This window comes from Saccopteryx bilineata, chromosome 3, assembly GCF_036850765.1.
Source record: "Saccopteryx bilineata isolate mSacBil1 chromosome 3, mSacBil1_pri_phased_curated, whole genome shotgun sequence".
NCBI classification, from domain to species: domain Eukaryota; kingdom Metazoa; phylum Chordata; class Mammalia; order Chiroptera; family Emballonuridae; genus Saccopteryx; species Saccopteryx bilineata.
Window position 1 is genome coordinate 125,584,497 of NC_089492.1, and position 18,964 is coordinate 125,603,460.

Sequence of the window (18,964 nt, forward strand, 5' to 3'; positions counted from 1 at the left end):
ATACTCTCAGTTCCCAGTAAAAGCATCCCTATTTAGGTTAGTGAGGAAGGCGGAGCATTTCTTACTCCCTATTTCCTTCGGGGTTTGATTATATATTTAGCCAATTTTTCACTCGACCATACCTTCGGATGTATTGCAAAACATTTGGAGGCTCCAAGGATAGGTTTTCCTGTTTCTGGTTGAAGATCTTGTTGAGTTTGGGGGGAGATTTATCGGTATCGCTTCCTACCACGCCATTACTCTGACATCATCTCTTAAAATTTCTTAAGCTGCATGATGCATACATGGGTGTCCATTAAATTATTCTTTAAACTTTTAGTAAGTCTAATATATTTCACAAAAATATAATGGGAAAAATTTTCTAGTAAGAATCCTAGGTGAGTAAAATCATCCAGATGGTCAAATAAGTCCGATGCTTATATTCCCCTCTCAACAACAATTTGGCATCCATCCACAGGCAAAGGTGTCTTTGTGGGAGATGTGAGATCCAGCATCATATGCCAAGGGACTCAAGAGGAGTCTCATCCACCTATGTGTGGGAGAGTAGACATACAGACCTCAGTCCTGGCTATGGACCCAAAGTAGCCTTGTAAACTGGCTCTAGTACCTTTCATCCACAGTGCAGGAGTTGCTGGAGAACAATGTCTTAGATAATTATCCACAAATGAGAGCAGTCTTCTGGAAGTCCAAGAATCTCATGGAGAAGTTCCAGCACACTACTGGAGAAAAGAAATATATGAGTTTGGACACATTAGAAAGATTAGTCAGAAAAATGTGGAGGAGGCAACTGCTATTTCAAATATGAATATAACACAAGACTTCAAAGATTCTGAAAAATCAAGGAAATGTGAAACCACCAAGAGATCACAAAAATCTTCCAGTAACCAATGCCAAAGACATGAAAATCTGCAATTTACTCAATGAAAAATTTTAAATATCTGTTTTAAGAAAGCTCAATGATCTAGAAAAAAACAAATAAAACATAACAAAACCAGGTAAACAATACACAAAATTTAACAAAGAAAAATATTTTTTTAAAAAACAGAAATTCGCCTGACCAGGTGGTGGTGCAGTGGATAACGTTGGACTGGGATGCAGACGACCCAGGTTCGAGACCTCGAGGTCGCCAGCTTGAGCGCAGGCTCATCTGGTTTGAGCAAAAGCTCACCAGCTTGGACAAGGGATTACTCAGTCTGCTGTAGCCCCATGGTCAAGGCACATATGAGAAAGCAATCAGTGAACAGCTAAAATGTCACATCAAAAAACTAATGATTGATGCTTCTCATCTCTCTCTGTTTCTGTCTGTCTCTATCTATCCCTCTCTCTGACTCTCTCTCTCTGTAAAAATAAATAAATAAATAAATAATAAAAAACAGAAATTCTAGAGCTGATGAATACAATAAATTAAATAAATAATACAATAGAAAGCATCAACATCAGAATAAATCAAGCAGAAGAAAACATCTGTAAATTAGAAGACAGGAACTTTAAAATAATCCAGAGAACAACAAAATATAAAATAAATAAAATTAAATTGAGTGAAAAATATCTATGTAATCTACAGATTACTGCCAAAAGAAACAATCTATAAATTATTAGAGTCCAGAAGAAGAGGAGAAGGAAGCAGAAAATTCATTTTTTTAAAATAATAACTGAGCACTTCCTAAATCGAGGAAGAGATTTGGACATTCAAATTCATGAAGCTAATAAATTCCCAAACTGAACATAAAGATATATTCTTTTGCCTGACCAGTAGTGACACAGTGGATAGATCACTGACTTGGGATGCTGAGGTCCCAGCTTCAAAACCCCAAGGTCACCAGCTTGAGCACAGGTTCATCTGGCTTGAGCATGGGGTCATCAGCATGATCAGCCCAAGTTCACTGGCTTGAGCAAGGGGCCACTGGCTCAGCTTAAGCCCCTGGTCAAGGCACCTATAAGAAGAGAGAAAGAAAGAGAGAAAGAAAGAGAGAAAGAAAGAAAGAAAGAAAGAAAGAAAGAAAGAAAGAAAGAAAGAAAGAAAGAAAGAAAGGAAGGAAGGAAGGAAGGAAGGAAGGAAGGGAGGGAAATATTCTCCAAGACCCATTATAATAAAACTGAAAAAAAAATCAAAGATGGAGATCATTTTAAAAAGCAACAAGAGAAAAGAAATTTGTAATTTACAAGGGAACTATAAGCTATCAGCAGATTTCTCAGCAGAAAACCAAGAGTGAAACAATATAGTCAAGGTGCTAAAAGAAAAAAAGCTGCCGATCAAGAATACTCTGTCTGTCAAAGTTATCTTCCAGAAATGGAGAGATAAAACTATCCCAGACAAGCAAAAGTTGAGGAAGTTGATAACCACAACACTAGCCTTAACGAAATGCAAAGGAGTTCTTCAAGCTGAAATGAAAGATTGTAAATTAATAACATTAAAACATTCTCCAGAATAGATCATATAATAGGTCACAAAACAAGTCTTTGCAAATTTAAGAAGATTCAAATCTTTCCGAGTATGTTATGTGGATGGAAATGTCTGGCCACAACAATATGAAACTAGAAATCAATAACAGGAGAAAAGGTGGAAAATTCACAAATATATGAAAATTAAACAATATACTCCTGAACAAACAATGGGTCAAAAAGAAATAAAAAGAGAAATAAAAAAATACCTTGAGACAAATGGAAATAACACAGCAAAGTTTATAAGATACAACAAAATTAACTCTAAGAAAGTTTATAGCAATAAACACCTATAATAAGAAAAAAGAAATGCCCTGGCTGGTTTGCTCAGTGATAGAGTGTCAGCCTGCCATGTGGATGCTCTGGGTTCCATTCCCAGTCATGGCACACAGGAGAAGAGACCATCTCTTTCTCCACCCCTCCCCCCTCTCTCTCTTCCCCTTCCTCAGCCATAGTTTGATTGATCCAAGCACATCAGCACTGGGAGCAGAGGATGGCTCAGTGGAGCTTCCTCCTCAGGTGCTAAAAATAACTCAGTTGTGAGCATGGCCCAATATGGGCAGAGCATCGGCCCCACATGGGGGTTGCTGGGTGGATCCCGGTCAAGGCACATGCAGGAGTCTGTCTCTCTATCTCCCCTCCTCTCACTTGGAAAAGAAAATATATATATTTTTTTTTAATTAAAGAAAAAAGAAAGATATCAAATAAACAACTTAACTTTACACCCCAAGGTACTAGAAAAAGGAGAACAAACCAAGCCTAAAGTTAGTAGAAGGAAGGAATAACAAAAAATAGAACAGAAATAAATAAAATAAATACCTGAAAAACAATAGAAAAGATCAGCAGAAACAGAAACTGATTTTTTTGTGTGAAGATAAACAAAATCTTTAGCTAGACTAAGAAAAAAAAGAAGATTCAAATAAAATCAGAAATGAAAGAGGAGACATTACAACTAATAACACAGAGATACAAAGGATCATAAGAAACTACTATGAACAATTATAACCCAACAAACTGGACAGCCTAGAAGAAATGAATAAATTCCTAGAAACATATATTCTAACAATCTGAATTATGAAAAAATAGAAAATATGAACAGCCTGACCAGGCGGTGGTACAGTGGATAGAGTGTCGAACTGAGACATGGAGGACCCAGCTTCGAGACCCCGAGGTCACTAGCATGAGTTCGGGTTCATCTGGTGTGAGCAAGGCTCAGCAGCTTGAGCCCAAGGTTGCTGACTTGAGCAATTGAGCAAGGGGTCACTCGGTCTGCTGTAGCCCCCGGGTCAAGGCACATATGAGAAAGCAATCATGAACAACTAATGTGCCTCAATGAAGAATTGATGCTTCTCATCTCTCTCCCTTCCTGTCTGTCTGTCCCTATCTGTCCCTCTCTCTGACTCTGTCTCTGTCACAAAAACAAAACAAAACAAAAAAATGAACAGATCAATAATGAGTAAGGAGATTATAACAGTAATCAAAAATCTCCCAACAGAGCAAGGCTGAGGACCAGATGGTTTCCCTGTGAATTCTACTAAACATTTTTTTTTTAATAAATGGCAATTCTTCTTCAACTCTTCCAAAAAAATTAAAGAGGAAGGAACACTCCCAAACTCCTTTTACAAGGTCAGCATTACCCTGATACCAGATAAGGACATTACAAGAAAAGACAACTATAGGCCATTAGCCCTGATGAAAATAGATGAAAAAATTCTTTTAAAAATTATTGATTGATTAATTTTAGAGGAGGGGGAAAGGAATGAGAGAGAAAAATATTGATTTGTTGTTCCACTTACTTCTGTATTCATTGCTTGATTTCTTGTATGTGCCCTGGCCAGAGATCAAACCTGCAACTTTGACATATGGGGATCATGCTTTAACCAATTGAGCTATCTGACCAGAACCTTTAGCAAAATTATAAAACTGGAATACTGAAGCCAACAGTTCATTAAAAGGATTAAACACCATGATCAAGTGGGATATAACCCTGAGATGCAAGGATGCTTTAATACACACAAATTAATAAATGTAATACATCACATTAAAAGAGTAAAGGATAAAAAGCATATGATCACCTAATACAAGCAGAAAAAATATTGTCAAAATATAGCACACTTTCATGATAAAAACTCTCAACAAATTAGGTATAGAATGAACATATCTCAACATAATAAAGACCATATATGACAAGCCCATGGCCTACATTATTGAGATAAAATTGGCATAAAATAATGCATAAGTTTAAAGTCTAAAATGTGATAGTTTGATGGAACAACTAAGTGAAACAAGTTGATGCTTCTCTCTCTCTCTCTCTCTCTCCCTTCCCCCCACCCCTTCAAATCAATGGTAAAAAATGTTTTAATGTGATGGTTCAATACACTTACATATTGCCAATGTCTACCACAGGAGAAAAAGTGGGAAATCCACAAACACATAGAGTCAAGCATGAGCAGGTAGAAGAGGCAAAGTAAACATTGATTCATTATATTGACAGTATTGATGGTGGCTGATGATCAGGCAAGTCTACTACCCAAATTCTCACCATGTATGTTTGAGTTACACAGTTACACAATTTTTTTAACTTCCTTTTACATCTCCTAACTCCACTCAAATTCCCCATTCATTCTCTCCCATTGTATGGTCTTATAGGACTACTCACAGGAGCCCTGCTTGTCTAGTATTTCCAGTTCTTTCCATTATCATGACATTATAATAGAAAGATTATTTTCATGCCCTAAGCAACCAAGTTAAGTACCTGCATTCTTGTCCTCAAGATAATCCTAATGCTAACTAGTATATTTCACAAGCTTGTATAAACCATGCTAAGCTTCAGTGGGTTGAAATATGCAAGGGCAAAACATGGGTCTCCCATATTCTCTTTCTGAGGTCTGGCTTTTGGAGTTGCTTTTTTCTGTTTTGTTTTGTTTTTGTACTTTGGGAGGTTTTTTTCTTTACTCTTCTGAAGGGAAGGGGGAATGTTGTTGGGTTTTGTGGTTTTGTTGGTTGGTTGGTTGGTTGGTTGGTGCCCACCTGTTTTCCTTAGTTTATCAACTTATTTTTAAATTTAACATGAAGGCAAACATGTTGCATTATCAGTGTTCTGCCATTCTTTTTTATAATGTGCTATTCTTTCATTGTGATTCCTACTTTTTCTTCTCACCTCTTTAGCCATGTAAACATCCCTGTATATTTAGTCTTTTTCAGATTGTTTTCCTATGACCTCAGGTTCAGGGTTATTGTTTATTGTGTCTGCAAATTCTTGTTCATGGTGGATCTTTCCCACCAGGTGTTTTATGTTTTTTATTGAAAACTCATCTTCACTGAGCTTGATTTTTCAATGGAAATCTCCTGTGACCAGAGTGATTTTCCATGTGCTCCCGCACGTGTCCTGGCAGTAACGTAACTAGGGCCACTCCTATGAGCATCTCACCGCTCAGGGTGTCCGTCCATTCTGATGGACAATACACATTCTGCTTCAGAACCTCTCAAAGCCTAAGGTTGGGATTTCACTTTTTCAACATTTTTTGTTTTTCACCCAGAAGCAAACTTTCTTGGTATCTTCTCAAGTCAATGACTGGATTTTCTTTTTCCAGTTCCCCTCCTTCATGGAGAGTGAGGCCCCGCAGTCACCCACCTTGCTGCTTTCTTGCTTAGGTCCCTCCAGCACTGCCCCAAGGCCTTAGCTCTCATCTCCGCAGGCCCTCTCCCAGCCCAGTAAGAGCACAGACGACACACCCACACGCTGGCTTGCTGCGCTCCTCACCGCTTCCGGCTGTTTTTCCATTCCCTTTTCAGTTCCAGCAGCTAGATTAATTTGGTTTTCGTTTCATCCCGCATTTCTATGCATTTGCAATAGGAAGAGTTCCGCATTCTTCCACTCCTCCCAAGTCCCTTTTCCTTTACAGAGACACTCAAAATCAACCAGGTTCTAACGCCTCCTCCAGAAGCCAGAAGCAGATGCCCACGGGGTCCAGGGTAAATCCTACCTGCAAAAAGTATCTCCCGAATTCAGTCAGAATTTTTTTGAGAAGGGACTGGGCTTGTCTGATTTCTAACTGGATAATTTCCGCTTAACAACCACCTTTCTGTTCTGGTGCTGGGACCAAATCGGAATGCTCCCTCCCTGCCAATTTCAGTGGGTGAGATCATCCTCACAAAGCCCTCCGGGAGACATTAAGTCAGAATCTTTTACAAAAGAAAAGCACATGGCATGTGAGACTTGATGGATTGTCTCTCTGAGAAACAGACTGGTGGGGTCTCTATGTTGTTGTTATTACTGCTTTGGGAAGAAGGTTTCCTGGGTTTTTGTTTTTATTTTTAATGGAAAAATAGCAATAAGGCTGGGAGCTTGGCCCTTTATTGAGAGAATACATACCTTCAGGGGTCAGCAGGCTGTAAGGTCACAGCTGAGCCCTCTGACAGTGTTCCAAATCATCTCTTTCAAACAGGATTGGTGTGGGAAAGCAGGAGAAGTCAGCAAGAATCTCAGAAAACAAAAGTCACGGAAAACAGAAGTCAGATTTTAAAGTTCAGAACATAGACAAACCCCTTCCAGGTATTGCAGGTAATGGCTTTCTTCTACATAGAAAGCCCAGTGGGCACCAGACCTATGCACCTAGACTTGAGAATTAATGGCCCAAGACTAAATGTGTAGAAATCTCTTTATAGAATCCTTGGCCTACAGACTTACTGCTGTCTTCTTTCCATGACATTCTCTTTACTCCTTGTAAAGCCAGTAGCCAAGGCCTCCATCACAGCCGCCTGCCCCATGCAGGTTTGCATTGGATTCAGACAGACGGTAATGAAACAACAGAGCCAAGAACTGGTGGCCATTAGCTTTAATCCTAGCTTGCACCCGGAGGGCAAGTAAAACACACACTGGGCTCCAAAACCCACTCATTTAGCACTCACAATGCTACTGACTAATCCGAGTTTCCTAGAATCAAAGGTTTCTAGCTCACCAGCCTTATTCACCTCTGTTCCCCATCTCTTTCTCTCTACACAAACTCTGCACAAACTGGCTTCTCCTTCAGCCATCTTGGCTGCTTCTCCTATCCTCCTCCACATGGCCTTTTTCTGCTCTCTTATAGCTGGGCTCCTCCTAGAATGTAATCACTCTTCTCCCACAACAACATGATCTCTCTTCCTTTTAAAACCTTTTGGTGCAAAAGCCCTCTCCCAACACACATTAACATTATCATGTCCCTCCCAAGCAAGAAGGGCAACTAATATCATCACCTGGGCAACGGGCTTCCACGTGGGCAGCGCCATCTTTAACAAAGTGAGCATAATATATTTTATCTGCCCAACACTCCTGTTGTTCAAAGCTCAATACCCTTCTTAGAGTCAGAACTGGCTCCAGGGAAAAGGTTGAGTAATCGGCCATCACACCTCAGTATGATTTAACCCAGAGATGTTGCCTCTTTGAAAGTATAATCAGTGAAATAAAAAGTTGCCTGAGCCTGACCAGGCAGTGGCACAGTGGATAGAACATCGAACTGGGATGTGGAGGACCCAGATTTGAAACCCTGAGGTTGCCAGTGAGTGCAGGCTCATCTGGTTTGAGCAAGGCTAATCGGCTTGAGCCCAAGGTCACTGGCTTGAGCAAAGGGCCACTAGGTCTGTGTTGGGCAGATAAAATATATTATGCTCACTTTGTTAAAGATGGCACTGCCCACGTGGAAGCCCGTTGCCCAGGTGATGATATTGGTTGCCCTTCTTGCTTGGGATGGGCGTGATTGTATTAATGTGTGTTGGGGACAGGCTGTAAGCAGGCAGGATCCTTATAGCCTAAGGCTTAGTTTTAAGATTAAGTCTTTCCCACCCTTTTTGATGTGGGATGGTGCATTCTATGAGGAATCTCATTATGCCTCAGATAAGTGACTTTGTATCAGAGACTTCCTTGCTTGTATATTGGATTAAAGGTTTTGAATCTACATTATAAAGTGGGGCAGACCTGGGAGTTTGCTCTCTCTCGGTTCCTGAGATTAGCATTAGAGGAGAAAGCAGAGAGGAAAACAAAGAATGACCACATGGAGGAGAGGAGAAGCAGCCAAGATGGTGGGGTGCTGAAGAAGAGCCTGTTTGTGCAGAGTTTGTGCAGAGAGAAGGAGATGGGAAACAGAGGTGAATAATACTGGTGAGCTAGAAACCTTTGATTCTGGAAAACTCAGATAAGTCAGTGGCTTTGGGAGCCCTGAAAGGGAATGGAAGTGTTTTCCCACTGTGTGTATTGCTTGCCTGTCAGGTGCAAGCTAGGATTAAAGCTAATGGCCCACCAGTTATTGGCTCCGTTGTTTCATTACCGTCTATCCAAATCCTATGCGAACCTGCATGGGCCAGGCTGCTGTGATGGTGGCCGTGGCAACTGGCTTTACAGTTTGCTATAATGCCCTGGTCAAGGCACATATGAGAAAGTGATCAATGAACAACTAAGTTGCCACAACAAAGAATTGATGCTTCCCATCTCTCTCCCTTCCTGTCTGTCTGTCCCTATCTGTCCCTCTCTCTGTCTCCGTATCTGTCTCACACACACACACACACACTTGCCTGAAATTATATGGTGCAGCCTGACCTGTAGCATAGTGGTTTTGGTCAAATAAATTTGTAAATAATGTTTGCTCGCTTATAGTTTGCATTGGATGTGGGAGGACAGGCTGTAAGCAGACAGGATTCTTATAGCCTAAGGCTAAGACTAAGACTTTCCCACCCTTTTTGATGTAGAGTGGTGTGCTCTCATGAGGAATCCCATTATGCCTCAGATAAGTGACTTTGTATCAGAGACTTCCTTGTTTGTATATTGGTTTAAAGGTTTTGATTTCTATACTATAAAGTGGTTGCTCATTAGAGAGGAGAGCAGAGAAGACCACGTGGAGGAGGCCAGGAGAAGCAGCCAAGATGGTGGAGTGCTGAGGGAGAAGCCAGTTTGTGCAGAGTTTGTGCAGAGAGAAGGAGATGGGGAACAGAGGTGAATAAGGCTGATGAGGTAGAAACCTTTGATCCTAGGAAAACTCAGATAAGTCAGTAGCTTTGTGAGCACGGAATGAGTGGGTTTTGGAGCCCAGTGTGTGTTTTTACTTGCCCATCGGGTACAAACTAGGATTAAAGCTAATGGCCCACCAGTTCTTGGCTCCATTGTATCATTACCAACTGTCCAAATCAAATGCGAACCTGCATGGGCCAGCCGGCTGTGATGGTGGCCGTAGCTACTGGCTTTACAAGTGGATAAAGCATCAACCTGAAACATTGAGGTCACTGGTTAGAAACCCTGGGCTTACCTGGTCACGGCACATACGGGAGTTGAAGCTTCCTGCTCCTCCTCCCATTCAATCTCTGTCTCCTCACTAAAATAAATTGTAGGGTGGTGGGCAAGGGGAAAGGTCACGTGAGACACCAGACCCAGGAACTTGGCTAGACCGCCCACATTCATGCGTGCCAAAAGAAACTTCCCAGGAGCCCTTTGGAAAAAAGCTACTATCCATCAACCAGTGAGATTTTACCACATCATATTAGCTTGACCACCCTAGAGACCTTTTAAATATCCCCCACACAGGTTACCCTATGCGACTTCTCTGGCCTTTGTCCCCGGGACCAGAGAACCTCGTCAGGCGGGAAGCGCTGTACTCAATAAAGCCTTTTATTATTCCACACTTTGTGGTTCTGGCCCCTTCCTTTTTCCTTGGTGGGGAAAAATACCTTACATAAATAAATAAAATTAAAGTTATATGGTGCAGAGAGGGAACTCAAACAAGACCCTCCAACTCCAAATCCCTAGCTCTTTCTAATCCTCCCCAATGTGTCTTAAGAAGAATAGCCTGGAACCTCTTCTCTGGGCTGAGGCCCAGCCAGGCCTGTGAACTTAAGCTTTCTCTGCCTGAGAGTGCAGCAGCTCTGGGTGGGCATCGGTAATGAACATACCCACATTTTACTTCTACCACCTGTCTCTGAATCACATCCCCCAAGTCAGATCTATTTGATGGGATCATAAAGGAAATAGGAATGAGGAGAGAACTCACTTCTTATCTCTTAGGGAGTTCCACCTCATGGTCAAGTATGTTGAAGAGTCATTAGCTAATTCTTTGCTATTCCTTAGGGAAATTTCAGCATCCCAAAGGAATTTTCCTAAAACAATTTCATTTACATCAATCCAAAGCCCAATGTACTAAACTCTTTTGAAGGTGTTAACTTCCATAAGAGCCCTGGGTCTGTGGGCCCAGGTTTATAGCACACGGCCCCACACCCTGGCCAGAGCTGATGGAAACACAAGTGGAGACCTGGCCCAAGAGAAACCAACCAATTGGTTGGGTTGAGCCAATCAGATTCTCCCTTTCAAAAGAGAGGCCCAGCCTGACCAGGTGGTGACACAGTGGATAGAGCATCAGCCTGGGACATTTAGGACCCAGGTTCAAAACCTTAGGTCACCAGCTTGAGCACAGGCTTGCCAGCTTGAGCGTGGGGTCACTGGCTTGAGCGTGGGATCATAGATATGACCCCATGTGACCTGGCTTGATCCCAAAGGTCGCTGGCTTAAGCAAGGGGTCACTGGTTCAGCTGAACCCCCCCCCCCCATCAAGGAACATATGAGAAAGTAATCAATGAACAACTAAAGTGCTGCAACAACAAGTTGATGCTTCTCATCTCTCTCCCTTCCTATCTGTCTGTCCCTGATGGTCTTTCAGGCAAGCAAAACAAAAAAACAAAAAACAAAACAAAAAAAAATGAGAACAAGAAAGAGAAAGATAGTGGCCCAGAAGGTAAGATGAAGGCAGGTACTGGATCTGTAATTCCCAATCAGGCCAGAGTTGGGCCAGGTGAGCTGAGCCAAATGCAGGATGCAGACAGATGCCCAGACTTAAGAAGGCAGGTTGCCCCCTTAACCTAAGGTCAGCCAGAGACAGCAAAAAAACCTTATGAGGTCTCACGTTCCTCACCCCGCACCCAGACACCATGTTAGAACAGAGGAGGGAGGGAGGAGAAGTCCCAAAAGATGAGAAATTACCCCAGAGCGAGAGATCTCACGATTCCAATGCAGCTGGTGCTGAATGCAGTGGCAGCAGCTGTGATGGGAGAGACTGGACAGACCTGAACAGATTCGTAAAGGGTGGCCCCCTGGAAGAGAGATTAGAGACCCCAGAGCAAGGAAAAGGCCTCTGGCTGCTACCTCTCCTTTCACTGTTCTGCAGACGATCCTGGTTTCCCTCCTTACAGCAGCTCTTTCTAAACTTATTCCTTCCCTCACTCCTTCACTTTCGGGTGGAGATCTGACTCTTCTATCAGAGAAAAGGACAAAGTACCCAAGAGGTCATCACCCACTCATCCCTCTTCCTTCTCTGTTACCAAGGAAACACACCTCCCACTTTACAGAGCTGAGCCTTCCATGTCTTGTGTGGATCCTGAGGCCTCAGCCCCCTGGGACCCTCCATCCATCTTCCACCTGCTCTCCTGCCTCTTCAGTCATTCCCTCTCTGTCTGTAAACGTGCTCCAGGGCCTCCAACCCTATGGACCCCTTCCTCAGCCCCAGTATCCCTCCAGCTACTGTCCTACCTCCTCATTCTCTTCACAGCTAAGCTTTTGGAGGGAGCTCTCCATGCTTCCTCAAGTCTCTTTTGGCCCTCCACTCACCATGCCCATTATCTTTGGAAAACGGCTCTGGGAAAACAAGGAGAGCTCTCAATTGTAAAATGTTACATCTTGGTTCTAGCTCTCCTCTTGCAACATTCAGCTAACCATACCCTCTCTGCCGGTCAGGGTCCAAGCAGGATACGGATGGCACACACAAGCTTGGTTGCTTTTCCCAAGCTCTCTCACACCTCTATAAATAGTCCCTTGCCTCACAGGGACCAGTAGCAGAGGGAAGAGCTAGAAACAGAGTGAGCTATATGGACAGGGTCACTGAGCAGGAGTGGGGTTCTGTGGGGGAGGGTAAGAGCCAAGGAAATATACACCCCACCTCACTGTGCTCTACCCTCCAACCAGCGCTCCCCATTGGCTTAAACCCAACCTGAGTCCAGAAGGCGAGAGCCCATGCTGGGCGTGAGAGGTGCTTCTCCCAGGGCTCGGGGCACAGAGGGAGGAATGGGAGTGAGGGATCCAGACCCAGAAAGACCCTGAAGCCCCTGCCCCCTGTCCTTCTCCTGACTTTCCTCTCGCTTGATTTCTGTCGCCCTCATTCTGCTGGTTGTTCGCTGCATGTTCTGACCATACCTAGTCAGTCTCTTCACTGATAGCTCTTCGTAAATGTCCTGTCCTAGATCCTAAACTCTATTCTTTCTTTCTCTTCATAAACTCTCTCTTTCCTCTTCTTTAGAAATTCATTTTCCCCAAGGGGCCCACTATTCCCTTCTAGGTGGTGAGATCCAGGGCTGCATCTGCCACTCTGGCCTCTCTCCAGCCTCTTCTGACCCCTCATGGAACTCTTACCCACACAGTTCCTCACAAGAAAAAAATGTGAGTGCCTCAAATGCAGCATATCCAAACAGAACTCATTCTTGTCTCCCTCAGATTTGTCCATGTTCCTCTCTTCATTTCCCACAGGCACCCGAGACTTTCTTGTTTCTTCACAGTCCTGCTACTCAAAGGGTGGTCCACACCCTGCAGTCTGGACCGCAGGCCCCACCCAGACCCACGGAATCACAACCTGCATTTCAGCAGGTGGCCCGTATACATGGTAAAACTTGAAGGACTAGTTGACAAGCCTTCCTCTTCCCATCTAACATGTACCTGACTTAGAGGCTTCACATTAAAACAGAAAGAGGCGAACGCTGCTGCCAACAGGACCGAGTGGATCCCCTCCACCTCCCAGCTGCTCTGTCCAGTGGGGCTGCCAACAGGAGGGTGCTGTGCTTAGATTCCTATTGTTTTAAGAAACCCTTACCTTTCTTCTTGCCTATATCCTTAGAGGACTTTGAAAGGCACCAAGATTACCCTTTTTGTTTTGAGAGAGAGAGAGAGCCTGACCAAGTGGTGGTGCAGTGGATAGAGCATCGACCTAAGATGCTAAGGACCCAGCTTCAAAACCCAAGGTCACCGGCTTGAGTGTAGGGTGGTTGGCTTGAGCATGGGATCACTGACATGACCCCATGGTTGCTGGCTTCAGCCCAAAGGTTACTGGCTTGAAACCCAAAGTCGTTGGTTTGAACAAGGGGTCACTGGCTCAGCTGGAGCCCCCAGTCAAGGCACATATGAGAAAGCAATCAATTAACAACTAAGGTGCCACAACTATGAGTTGATGCTTCTCATCTCTCTCCCTTCCTGTCTGTCTGTTCCTATCTGTCTGTCTATCTGTCTCTCTCTCTCTCTCTCTTTTTTACTACTTGAAAAAGTCCCAGCTGACATTTGCCATGGACACCATGTAGAATACCTGACACCCAGTTCAACTTGTCTGGATTTTTCTCTCTCTGAGCCTGTTTCCTCATCTGTGAAATGGGGAGATACTAGCAACTCTTTATCATGTTTCTATACGATTAAAAGTGGTAAAATATGCCTCCCAAGTAGACGGTGGTCAAATATTTATTGAATGAAGAGAAGAGGTTATTTAACATGACAGAGCTTCAGTTTACTCAGTGACCAGTGAGGAATAATATGATACCAAGCTTGCTCAATGCAGGTTCCCCAGCTCGACTCTGTCAAACCCTCCCGTAGTCCCACCATGCTCATACATGGGCACCAACATGCACCTCCACATGCATGCACACACCCACATCCACAGGCACATGCAGCCTTGTGCATTCACTGACATGCACTCATGCACACATGCACTCCCATTCACTCACATGCACTCATGCACTCCCATTCACTCACATGCACTCATGCACTCCCATTCACTCACATGCACTCATGCACTCCAATTCACTCACATGCACTCATGCACTCATGCACTCACATGCACTCCCATTCACTCACATGCACTCATGCACTCCCATTCACTCACATGCACTCATGCACACATGTACTCCCATTCACTCACATGCACTCATGCACTCCCATTCACTCACATGCACTCATGCACACATGTACTCCCATTCACTCACATGCACTCATGCACTCCCATTCACTCACATGCACTCATGCACTCCCATTCACTCACATGCACTCCCATTCACTCACATGCACTCATGCACTCCCATTCACTCACATGCACTCATGCACTCATGCACTCACATGCACTCCCATTCACTCACATGCACTCATGCACACATGTACTCCCATTCACTCACATGCACTCATGCACTCATGCACTCCCATTCACTCACATGCACTCATGCACTCATGCACTCACATGCACTCCCATTCACTCACATGCACTCATGCACACATGTACTCCCATTCACTCACATGCACTCATGCACTCCCATTCACTCACATGCACTCATGCACTCCCATTCACTCACATGCACTCATGCACACATGTACTCCCATTCACTCACATGCACACATGTACTCCCATTCACTCACATGCACTCATGCACTCCCATTCACTCACATGCACTCATGCACACATGTACTCCCATTCACTCACATGCACTCATGCACTCCCATTCACTCACATGCACTCATGCACTCCCATTCACTCACATGCACTCCCATTCACTCACATGCACTCATGCACTCCCATTCACTCACATGCACTCATGCACTCATGCACTCACATGCACTCCCATTCACTCACATGCACTCATGCACACATGTACTCCCATTCACTCACATGCACTCATGCACTCATGCACTCCCATTCACTCACATGCACTCATGCACTCATGCACTCACATGCACTCCCATTCACTCACATGCACTCATGCACACATGTACTCCCATTCACTCACATGCACTCATGCACACATGTACTCCCATTCACTCACATGCACTCATGCACACATGCACTCCCATTCACTCACATGCACTCATGCACACATGTACTCCCATTCACTCACATGCACTCATGCACTCCCATTCACTCACATGCACTCATGCACTCCCATTCACTCACATGCACTCATGCACTCATGCACTCACATGCACTCCCATTCACTCACATGCACTCATGCACTCCCATTCACTCACATGAACATGGACACATGCACGTGCACACAGCAGCCACAAGAACTCTGGCTGCTTCCCCCTGACATCTCCTGCATGGTCTTCTGCTCTCTGGATTCACTCACCTGGGCGACTGCAGAGCATCTACCCACTGCTACTTGGGCCTCTCCAGCCCCCTTCCACACCGGGCATAGTGATCATTCTAAAGTACAAGCCTGATTGCTACTCTTGCTTGAAATCCTTACACTGTAGCCAGGCAAACTCACTCCACATCCCTGAACACACTGTGCACGCTCATCCCTCTGGGCCTTTCAATATAAGTATTAAAAATATTATTCTCCAAGTAACTGATTCTTATTTGTCATGAATCAGCTTCAGGCCTGACCAGGCAGTGGCACAGTGGATAGAGCATTGGACTGGGACGCAGAGGACCCAGGTTCAAAACCCCAAGGTCGCCAGCTTGAGCGCAGGCTCATCTGGTTTGAGCAAGGCTCACCAGCTAAGACCCAAGGTTGCTGACCTGAGCAAGGGGTCACTCAGTCTGCTGTAGCCCCATGGTCAAGGCACATATGAGAAAGCAATCAATGAACAACTAAGGTGCTGCAACAAAGCATTGATGCTCTCATCTCTCTCTCCCTTCCTGTCTGTCTGTCACTATCTGTACCTCTCTGTCCCTCTGTCTCTGTCACACACACAGACACACACACACACACGAATCAGCTTCTGCACAGCCTCCTCTGCCTCTGGCTTCCTGTGCTGCTCCCACCTGAGGCGGCCCCTCTTCAAGGCTCTGGGTACCCACAGCAAAGGATACAGAGCTCTCTGGCTCTCTGTCATCCTACTCTCCTGAAGGCTACAAGAGCTCCTCCAGGGCCACAACCTGCCTTATCTGACCACATCTCAGTGTCCACCACCCCCAAAGCCTGGGCACAGTGGGTACCCAGTGAACACTGGTTATAAATGCTGGTTATGGGAGAATGTGAGCAATATTGCCCTACCCAAGCTTACCCCCCAGAGGCAACTGCAGTCATGGGCTCTCCAGCATGCACAGGAAACACAAGTCCCACCAGAAGGACCACACCACCTCCTGTACCCAGTGGCAAAGCAAGGCACCAGGACAATTTAGGCTTTGTCCTTTAAGTTGGAACTGCAAAGCCAAGGACAAAATCCACAGCATGATCCAGCGTCTCTGCCTGCCCCACCCCACCCAGACCGCCTTCCCCAGCACGTGGGCTGTGCCTGTGCAGGGCGGCGTCGGAGCCATGGCCAAGCTCCTCCCTGCGGTTCTCATACATTTTCCTTTGACTTCCTTCAGAGGAGAAAAACAACTGCCCTGTCCAAAACGCAGGGAAGTTGGGGAAGAGGAGGTTGCTTGCCCAGAAATAAAGATATAGATTCTTTTTTCCTGGTTGGAGATTTCTCTAGAATCATCACACAGGTAGCACACCCCCGGCCACCCCAGGAGCTCACATCTGACAAGACACCCCATGAGTATCAGCATCACAGGGACCTGTGAGTGACAAGGCCAGGTAACGTGAGCAGAGAGAGGGATGTGATAGAAATGAGTTCTGTCCATACCACCGAGGCCTGTAGAAGGAGGCCATGGTCCCCTCCATCACCCTCCTCCATGTCACAGACTTCATCTGTGCAAATGCCATGGACACCAACAGCAAATTTACACTGATTTAAGGAGAGCCCTCCGTGGACAGTCACTGTGCAGGGAGACTGGAAAGGCTCAACCTAGAAGACCTGACTAGGCCCCGCCTTCAAATATCAATGCGCTCTACCGGGGCTGGGTACCACCGTAGGTTTAAAAGAATTGGACAGCAGTTCCTGCTCTGGAGAAACTTACATCTTATTAGAAGCAGGGCATAAGGCCCACACGTGGGAAATAAAGAACTGCACGAGGCAGGATGTGGCCAGAAGCTAAACTGGGTGGCACAGATGTTAGCTGCTCTCAGACTTCAGAGAAGAAAGGAAAAGAGTTGTGCGGACAGAAGCGGAAGACTCTGGAAGAGGCACCTTTTGAAAGGCTGGCTAGGGAGGTAGGAAGAGCATTTCAGATGGGGACTAGCACTTCTCACCACACACGCTAGTAATTTGTTGTGGCGTGTCCAGAGCAGAGATATGGAGTTCTGCTGGTTAACTGGTTCTGGTTTATTTTGAAGAATGATTCACTTTGAGATCAGCCCTGCCAGGGTTCCATGTGGCCCAGGAGCCCGGCCGGGTTAAGTCATCTTCTTGCCCAGCCATGTAAATAAACCACAGAGCAAAGCCAAACCGCAGGGAGCTAGTCAGAACAGGAGAGGAAAGGCAGCCTAGAGAACCGGTGCTCTCTCCTTCTTCAGGGGAGGAGGCCTGCCCGTCCATCTGTCCACAACTTCAGCATCTGTGCTTAAAAACACAGAAGTTGAGGCTCGTGGAAAAGATCGCTGCAGAGAAGCTGGAGAATTACTCAAAGATGTCAGCATATTTACCCCTCTCTTAACCTTTGATTGATTTGCCTGACTGATCCAAGTTCCTGGAACTCGAAGAGAATGCTGTGGTGGGCGGCTTCTCAAATAGCCCCCAGAGCCCCCACCGACTGGTATTCATGCGCTGCTGGCCCCCGCCCCTCAAGTGCAGGCTGGACCTAATGACAGACTTCAAAGTAGGAGAATACAGTCAAAAAGTGATGGGATGTCACTTCTGAGATTAGATTATAAGACTGACGGTCACCTTGCTTACACTTCCTCTCTGGCTTCTCTAGGTCAGAGATTTTTAACTGGTGTGCCTCAAAAATTGTTTCTCCGTTAGAAATGACATGTTATGGCAGGACTTAAGGTGCTGTAGCCACTTGGACATGTGGCTGGAGGCCTGGAGAGCACAGCGCAGGGCCGGCTGCCACCTCTGTGGCCTTTGGAGGCCAAGTCGAAAGCGCCCCCCAGATGCAGAGGCGCAGTTTCACTTCTGCCCCCGCCCCGCACCCGCAGGCCCGCTGTGTTCTCCGGCCACTTGCGTGATTCTCACCGCATGGCGTCCAAGGAAGTAAGATAAATGCTTCTAAAGGTAGCGTTATCAGGACGGAGATTTATTGCGTATCCAAAGTTTTTCAGTCTGTATGCATGAAACGGCTTAAACTGTGTAAGATTTATTTCATTTCAGTGGTTTAGTTTTGAACTTTTGCCAAGTGTCTTCACAAATAATCTCAAGTAATACTCATGTTTTCTTTTGAGTGGTAAGAATTATTGTTTTATTCTCTTTTCATTTTTTAGGCACTAGTGTTCCACTTAATGTGGACAAGTTTATAATTAAAAAAACAAGACTCAGAAGACCATGAAGAAAGCAGTGCCAGTAGGTGGCCAGTGCTGCTTTCTTTGCCCAGCTGATGCCTCGTCTAGTACCTTAACTGGCACCGGTTCTTCCAAAGCTAAATGAAAAACTATTGTTCACCATTATGACGAAGATTATTTGTCATTTGGCTTTATATCCAGTGAGGAAAATCCA

General features: G+C 44.9%; 1 long non-coding RNA gene across 1 annotated transcript; it reads right to left on the reverse strand.

Moving 5' to 3' along the window:
- Positions 1 to 231: 231 nt before the first annotated feature.
- Positions 232 to 16,605, reverse strand: LOC136328739 (uncharacterized). Its single transcript, XR_010730096.1, has 3 exons — positions 16,487 to 16,605; positions 6,818 to 6,926; positions 232 to 719 (listed from the first exon to the last, which is right to left on the reverse strand). It is a non-coding gene; the product is annotated as an uncharacterized lncRNA (long non-coding RNA).
- Between the last annotated feature and the right edge of the window lie 2,359 nt (positions 16,606 to 18,964).